Source organism: Pipistrellus kuhlii, unplaced genomic scaffold (genome assembly GCF_014108245.1).
Source record: "Pipistrellus kuhlii isolate mPipKuh1 unplaced genomic scaffold, mPipKuh1.p scaffold_m20_p_19, whole genome shotgun sequence".
NCBI classification, from domain to species: domain Eukaryota; kingdom Metazoa; phylum Chordata; class Mammalia; order Chiroptera; family Vespertilionidae; genus Pipistrellus; species Pipistrellus kuhlii.
The window spans coordinates 7300469-7309845 of record NW_023425504.1 but is presented as its reverse complement, the minus strand read 5'-3'; the positions used below and the strand labels follow the sequence as shown (position 1 = coordinate 7309845).

The following is a 9377-nucleotide window of genomic DNA, read 5'->3' as shown; positions in this document are numbered from 1 at the left end:
AAATGTAGTAGAAAGACACTTTTTATAGCCTTCGCTTCTGGCTGGCTGTGCTCTGGGAAAGCCTGTTCTTCACCTCTCTTAGCTACAGTTTTTCTCTGGCAGAATAGGAATTACAACCTTCCAGATAGTTTTGAGAATTTAATGAGATACTATGTGGCAACATAGTGCCTGACATGTGACAATTACTTTATAAATGCTACCTGAAAGTACTGATTTAGAATATTTCTTATAAAGAAAACAGATTTACTTCCCCTGGGTATTTTTATTTATTTTCTTGGATAAATTTTTTGGTTGTTTTTAGGTTTACTAATGACATTTATGATGGTAAGAATTAAAAATACACTTATGCACATTTTAATGAAAGTAATTTTAGCAACCTGTTTGTAATAGCATTTCATAAGTCCATTTATTAAAAATAAACTATAGTGCTCACTTCAGCAGCACAAACTCTAAAATTGGAATGTTGCAGAGAATATTAGCATGGCCTCTGTGCAAGGATGACATGCAAATTCATGAAGCCTTCCATATTTTTTACATCAGGACAGAAGGGAATGGAATGAAGTATACAAAGTGATGCAAAGCAAGGGACTGAAATAAAGAATATTCTACCCAGCAAGGCTATCATTCATAATTTAATGGGAAATCAGGAGTTTAGTAGGCAAAAAAAAAAAAAAAATGCTAAGGGAGTTTATTACCACCAAGCCAGCAATGTAATAAATGCTAAAGGGACTGCCAAAAAAAGAAGAATTAGAAAGAGAAGGAACAGAGGCATAAAGAGTAAAAATGGCAACAAACAAGTACCTATCAATAATAACCTTAAATGTAAAGGGATTAAATGCTCAAATCAAAAGACATAAGGTAGCTGAATGGTTAAGAAAACATGACCCATATACACTGAGTGGCCAGATTATTATGATCTTTGAATGCATAATAATCTGGCCACTCAGTGTGTGTGTGTGTGTGTGTGTGTGTGTGTGTGTGTGTGTATTAGAGGCCCAGTGCATGAATTCATGTTAGGTGGGGTCTGGCCAGCCTGACCAGGGGGAGAGGACATGGGCAGTTGGCCAGCCTGCCTGCTGATTGAACTCCTGGTCAAGGAGATAATTTGCATATTAGCCTTTTATTATATAGGATATACACTCAGTGGCCAGATTATTATGCATTCAGAGATTATAATATTCTGGCCACTCAGTGTATGTATATGTTCTCTACAAGAGACTCACCTCAGAACAAAGGACACACACAAACTGAAAGTGAAGGGATGGAAAAATATTTTTCAGGAAAATGCAAATGAAAAAAAGCTGGAGTAGCAATACTTATATCAGACAAAATAGACCTCAAAGTGAATTCCATAACAAAAGATAAGAAAGGTCACTTAATAATACTGAAGAGAGCAATTCATCAAGAGTATATAACTCTGATAAACATATTTGTACCCAATTCAGGAGCACCCAAATACATTAAAAAAAATTCTGGAAGATATCAGGAAAAGATTGATAGCAATACAGTCATAGTAGTGGAATTTAATACCCCATTGAAACCACTGGATTAATTCTCTGGACAACAATCAGCAAAGAAACAGCAACTCAAAACAAATCACTAGATCATATGGAATTAATTGACATCTTCAGAACATTTCGCCTAAAAAGCTATGAAATATACATTCTTCTCAAGTGCACATGGGACATTTTCAAAGTTATACCACATATTAGGTCACAACCAAAGCATCTACAAATTCAAGAAGATTGAAATCATATCAAGCATCTTCTCAGACCACAATAGCATAAAATTAAAAATCAACTACAATAAAAACAATCAAAAACAATCTAACACATGGAGGCTAAATAGAATGCTATTAAACAATAAATGGGTTACCAAAGAGATCCAAGAAGAAATAAAAAAAAACATTCTGGAAACAAACAAAAATGAAATAAAAACAACCCAAAATCTATGGGACACAGTGAAAGCAGTCATGAGAGGGAAGTTCATAGATCTATAGGCCTACCTAAAACAAACAAACAACAACAACAACAAAAAACCACTAACAAACAAAACAAAAAAAAAACAAGGAAAACTGATAATATGCTATCTAATTCTACAACTTAAAGAACTAGAAAGAGAGCAACAAAAAAAACCCAGACTAGCCAAAACTGTTTTGGCTTAGTGGATAGAGCATCGGTCTTCAGACTGAAAGGTCCCAGGTTTGATTCCGGTCAAGGGCATGTATATTGGTTGTGGGCACATCCCCGGCTGGGGGTGTGCAGGAGGCAGCTGGTTGATGTTTCTCTCTGATGTTTCTAGCTCTCTATCCCTCTCCCTTCCTTTCTGTAAAAAAATCAATCAAATATATTTAGAAGGAAAAAAAGAAAAGAAAAGAAAAACCCAGACTAAAAAGAAAGAAAATAATAAAGATCAGAGTGGAAATATAAGACATAGAGAGCTAAAAAAGAAAACAAAAATATACAAAAGATCAATAGAACCAAGATCTGGATCTCTGAAAGGATAAACATGATTGATGAACCTCTAGCCAGGCTCACAAAGAAACAAAGAGAGAGGACCCAAATTAAAAAAAAATGAGAAATGAAAGAGGTGAAGTAACAACTTATTCCACCAAAATATAAAGGACTGTAAAAAAAAAATACTATGAACAACTCTATTCCAACAAACTGGACAACCTAGATGAAATGGACATATTCCTGAAAAAATACAATCTTCCAAAACTCACTCATAAAGGGTGAGAAAACCTGAATAGGCTGAAAACAACTGATAAAAATGAAGCAGTAATAATACCAATAATAATAATAAACTTCCAGCAAATCAAAGCACTGGTCTGGATGGCTTCACAGAGGAGTTTTACCAAATATTGAACACCTATCCTCCTCAGATTATTCCAAAAAATTCAAGAGGAAGAAACACTTCCAAACTCTTTCTATGAAGCCAGCATTACCCTAATCCAAAAAACCAGATAAATAAACTACAAAGAAAGAGAATTACAGGCCAATATCCCTCATGAACATAAATGCCAAAATCCTCAACAAAATATTGGTAAATCACATCCAGCAATACATTAGGAGGATCATAAACCGTGACCAAGTGGGATTTATTTTTTGGGATGCAGGCTGGTACAATATCTACAAATCAATAAATATGATACATCATATAAACAGATTGAGATAAAAACCACACAATCATATCAACTAATGTAGAAAAGGCATTGACAAAGTCCAACACCCTTTTTTGAACAAAGCTCTCAGCAAAGTAGGAATAGAGGGATCATATCTCAACATACAAACACCTGATATGACAAACCTATAACCAACATCATACTCAATGGGCAAATACTAAAATCCTCCCCTAAGAACAGAAACAAAACAGGGATGAGCACTTTCACCAATTGTCTTCACCATAGTACTGAAAGTACTAGCCATAGCAATGAGGCAAAAAAAGAAAAGAATTAAAAGGTATCCAAATTGGAAAAGAAGTAAAATTGTAATTATTTTCAGATGACATGATAAAAAATCCTAAAGACTCCATTATAAACTACTAGACCTAATAAATGAATTTGCCAACATAGCAGAATACAAAATTAACACCGAGAAATCTATGGCATTTTTATATACCAATAATGAACTCACAGAAAGAGAAACTAAAAGACCAATTCCATTTACCATTGCAACAACAACAACAAAAAAAAATTAAGATACCTAGGAATAAACTTAACTAAGGAGGTAAAAGACCTTGAATCTGAAAACTACAGTACATTGAAAAAGGATATAAAGAAAGACAAACAAATGGAAGAACATACTGTGTTCATGGACTGGAAGGATCAACATCATTAAAATGTACATACTTTCCAAAGCAATGTACAGATTCAATGAAATTTTATTAAAATACCAATGAAATATTTCCCAGACCTAGAACAAACCCTCCAAAAATTAATATGGAATTAAAAAGGCCCATAATAGCCACAGTAATCCTACAAATAAATAAATAAATAAATAAATAAATAAATAAATAATAACTAACAATGTTGGAGGAATCACAATACCAGATATCAACCTATATTACAAAAGCCACTATTCACAAAACTGCAACTGACACAAAAACAGACATATAGAGTAATGGAACATAACAGAACCAGAAATCAACCCAAGCCATTATGTTCAATTAATGTTTGACAAAGGAGGCAAGAGCATAAAATAGAGTCAAGAAAGTCTCTTCAATAAATAGTATTGGGAAAATTAGACAGATACATAAAAAAAGTGAGACTAGACCACCAACTTAAACCATACACAAAAATAAACTCAAAATGGATAAAGGACAAAATCTTAGAAGAATCCATAGGTAGCAAAATATTAGACATATGTCATAGCAATATCTTTACTGATACATCTCATAAGACAATGGAAACTAAGGAGAAAATAAACAAATGAGACTATATCAAAATGAAAAGCTTCTGTATAGCAAAAGAAACAATAATAAAATAATAAGAAAGCCCACTGCACCATAGAACATATTTACTAATGTTACATCTGATAAGGGTTTAAACTCCAAATTTATAGGGAACTCATACAACTTTAAAAAAGGAAGATAAAAATCCAACCATAAAGTAGGCAAAGGACCTAAATAGATACCTTTTGAAAGGAGGCATACAAAAGGTCAAGAGACATATAAAAACATGCTCAATGTCACTAATCATCCAAGAGATGAAAATCAAAATGACAATGAGGTACCATCTCACACTTGTAAATGGCCATCATCAACAAATTAATAAATGACAAGCACTGGCAAGAATATGAAGACTGGGGCAGCCACTGTGAAAAACAGTATGAAGTTTTCTCAAAAATTAAAAATGGAACTGCCATTTGACCCAGTAATCCCACTTCTAGGATTATATCCCAAGAAATCAGAAACACCAATCAGAAAGAATATATGCACCCCTATGTTCATAGCAGCACAATTTACAATAGCTAAGATTTGGAAACAGCCTAAGTGCACATCAGCGGATGAGTGGATTTAAAAACTGTGGTACATCTACACAATGGAATACTATGCTGCTTTAAAAAATAAAGAACTCTTACCATTTGCAACAGCATGAATATACCTGGAGCACATTATGCTAAGTGAAATAAGCCAGACAGAGAAAGATAAATATCACATGATCTCACTCATTTGAGGAATATAATGGACAACATACACAGATGAACAAAAATAGATCCAGAGACACTGAAGCATTGAACAGGCCATCAAACCTCAAAGGCAGGGGAGGGGAGGGTAGGAGGGGGTAAGAGACCAACCAAAGAACTTGTATGCATGCATATAGGCATAACCAGTGGACACACAGAGTATGGGTATGAGGCATGTGCTTCTGGGTGGGAGTGGGCAGGGAGAAGTTAATGTGAGTAAAAGGAAACATAAGTAATACTTTCAACAATAAAGAATTAAAAAAAATAAACTCCAAAGTAGTACTTTCAAATAACTAGATAATATTTATTTTTGAGAGTTTCTTGTGGCAGAGTAAATGGAAGCTATACTGACACTCTGCCAGGACCAAACTGCAATTGCAACTAAACTGTAGAAAATCCATATAAGTGGAGACTCATAGAGAATGGTAGGAAATGCTGGATGGGCTCCCACAGACAGCAGCTGAAGTTCTGAAGCCATATTTCAGCTGGCGGGGGGCAGGGAGGGGGAAGATTCCCACTGAGAACTCTGGGGTATAAACCCCATGCTTGGTTCCCCAGCACAGAGAACCAGGACTAAGAAAAAGATACCCACATAACATATGGCTGTGAAAAGCAGCACGGTTGTTGTTTGCCAGGTAGAGATGGCTGGAAATGCAGGCCAATGCACAAAATTTAATGTGCAGCCACACACCTTAGAGTTAGACTCTAGCAGAGGGAGGATAGAATGGATTAGAGCTGGGTGAGGAGGATCCAGGGTTGGGGGCTCTGGGATTAGAGCTCAGAAGGTAGCCTTTCTGGTTTCCAGTGCTGAATTAGTCCCTCATACTGCAGAGAACAACTTTCTCCAGCAGACCTTTACCATCCAGGCAGCTTTTGCCTGAGTGGGTGGGGTGGGGGGGTGATTGCTCCACCCTGATGGAAAACCTCTAGCTCCACTGTGTGGTTAATTGCCTGAGGTTAACCAAGACTGAATAACAATCAAACTGTAGGCAGAGGCTAATTTCTGGAGGCTTTTAGTTTTTGCCTGATCTCCTTTTGGGCCCAGGGCTAGGAAAAACAGACCTTGGTGCACATCTTGGTCCTTTTGAAAGACACCCACCCCAGCAGAGGGAGCCATAAGCTGTGGATTGCTGATAGCTCCAAATGGTACTCAGGACCAGTCACAAACAGCATCTGACATTGTCCTGCACCAGAGATTGGGAGTTTTAGCAGATCTAACTAATATCGATACATAGACATAAGCCCAAACAACCAGCGAAAATGGGGAGACAAAAAACAAGCCCCAAGTAAAAAAATGAGAGAATTCTCCAGAAGAAGAGCGAAATGAAATGGAGATAAGAAATGTGTCAGATATAGAGTTCAGAATAATGATTGCAAGGTTGCTCAAAAGCATGAAAAAAAAAAAATATATATATAGAAACTATGAAAAAAGACCAGTCTGAAATGAAGGATGACAGAGCACTAATAAAGAACACATCGAAAGAAATGAACAAAAGATTAGGAGAAACCTAGGATTGAATCAGTGAATTAGAAAAAAAATCACCCAATCAAAGACTCCCTCCTCCCACCAAAAACAAAAACAAAAACAAAAAACAATTAAAAAAACAAGACAGCTAAAAGGAGCTGCGAGACAACATGAAACAACAATATTCATGTTATAGGAGTACCAGAGGCTATCATAGGAGTGCCAGAGGACTAGAGAACCTGTTTGAAGACATGTCAAAAAACTTCCCTAACCTGGTGAAGGAAAAATTCACACAATTTCAGGAGGCACACATAGTCCCAACAAGGAAATCCCAAACATGTCCATACCCAGACACAACATATTTAAAATGCCAAAAATTAAAGACAAAGAAAGAATCTTGCCTTTGCTGGTTTGGCTCAGTGGATAGAGTGTCAGCCTGTGGACTAAAGGGTCCCAGGTTTGATTCTGGTCAAGGGCATATGCCTGGGTTTTGTGCTCAGTCCCCAGTGCGGGGGCATGCAGGAGGCAGCCGATCAATGATTCTCTCTCGTCCTTGAAGTTTCTATCTACCTCTTTCTCTCCATTCCTCCCTGAAATCAATAAAGATATATTTTAAACAAAGAATCTTAAAGGTAGCAAAAGAAAATAAATTTGTTGCCTACAAAGGAGCTCCCATAAGGCTGTTAGTTGAGTTTTCATCAGAAACTATAGTCCAGAAGGGAATGGCATGAAGTATTCAAGGTAATGAAAAGTGAGGATCTAAAACCAAGATTACTATATCCAACAAGGCTATTATTCAAAACAGATGGTGAAATAAAGAGTTTCCCAGACAAAAACATGCTAAAGGCATTTATCACCACCAAACCAACACTGCAAGAAATGTTAAAGATGTTGCTGTAAGAAGAAACAGAGAAAGAGAGAAATAAAGGAATAAATAATAAAACTGGCAGTAAATAAGTACTTACCACTAATATCCTTAAATGTAAATGGATTAAATGCTCAAATCAAAAGATGTAAGGTAGTGAATAAATTTTTTTAAAATGACCCAAATATATGCTGTCTACAAGAAACCCACCTCATAACAAAAGACTCACATAGGATGAGAGTGAAGGGATGGAAAAAAAATTCTGTGCAAATGGAAATGAAAAAAAAAAAAAAAGCTGGGGTAGCAATGCTTATATCTGATCAAATAAAATTCAAGTTAAGGCCATCACAAGAGATAATAAAGGTCACTACATAATACTAAAAGAATCAATCCAACAAAGGGATATAACCCTGGTAAATATATGTATATGTAACCAATATACAATAGAAGCACCTAACTATCTAAAAAACAAAAAAACAAACTTCTGGAGGACTTTAAGGGAGAGATAAATAGCAATATTGTCATAGAAGGGGACTTTAATACCCCACTGAATTCATTGGATAGATATCCCAGACAAAAATTAACAGACACTGTGACTTTAAATGACACAGATGATCATATGGATTTAATTGCTATTTATAGAATATTTTACCCCAATGCTGCAGAATATACATTCTTCTCAAGTGTACATGGGTCTTTCTCAAAGGTAGACCACATGTTAGGACACAAAACAACTCTACAAGTTCAAGAAGATTGAAATCATATCAAGAATCTTCTCTGGTCACAATGGAATGAAATTAGAAATCAATTACAGTAAAAACACTTAAAAACATCCAAACACATTAAGGCTAAATAGCATGTTATTATACAGTTAATGGGTTACCAATGAGATCAAGAAATAAATAAAAAAAATTCCTGAAAACAAATGAAAATGAATACACAACAATCCCAAATCTCTGGAAATAGCAAAAGCAGTCCCGAGGGTTTATAGATCAATGGAACAGAACAGAGACCCCAGAAATCTACCAAAGCCATTAAACTCAATCTTTGACAAAAGAAGCAAAACATGCAATGGGATAAAGACAGCATCTTTAACAAATGGTGTTGTGAAAATTGGACAAATACCTGCAAAAGAAGAAGAAGAAGAAGGAAGAGGAGGAGAAGGAGGAGGAGAAGGAGGAGGAGGAGGAGGAGGAGGAGGAGGAGGAGGAGGAGGAGGAGGAGAGGAAGGAGGAGGAGGAGGAGGAGGAGGAGGAGGAGGAGGAGGAGGAGGAGGAGGAGAGGAGGAGGAGGAGGAGGAGGAGGAGGAGGAGGAAGAAGAAGAAGAAGAAGAAGAAAGAAGAAGAAGAAGAAGAAGAAGAAGAGGAAGAAGAAACTAGACCTCCAACTTACCTCATACACAAGAATAAACTCAAAATGATAAAAGACTTAAATGTAATTCATGAAACCATAAAAATACTAGAAGAAGCCATAAGCAGCAAAATCTCAGACATCATTCATTACAATATGGTTTTAGATATATCTCCTCAGGCAAAGGAAATAATGGAGAAAATAAATAAACGGTACTACATCAAGTAAAAAGCTTCTGCAAAGCAAAAAACAAAACAAAACAAAACCCAAAACCCTCCACCATCAAACAAAAAGGAAACCCACTGAATGGAAGAACATATTTGCTAATAATACATTTGATAAGGGGTTAATATCCAAAATATACAAGGAACTCATACAACTTAACAAAAGGAGGACAAACAATCCAATTAAAAATGGGGCAAAAGATCTGAATAGACATTTCTCCAAAGAGGACATACAAGTGGCCAAGAGACATATGAAAAAATTCTCAAAGTCACTAATATTAGAGAAA

General features: G+C 35.9%; 1 non-coding gene across 1 annotated transcript; it reads left to right on the top strand.

Annotated features, from left to right (window-relative positions):
* Nucleotides 1-425: 425 nt before the first annotated feature.
* On the top strand, nt 426-532 carry LOC118722233. Its single transcript, XR_004988941.1, has one exon. It is a non-coding gene; the product is annotated as a U6 spliceosomal RNA (small nuclear RNA).
* Nucleotides 533-9377: the final 8845 nt, after the last annotated feature.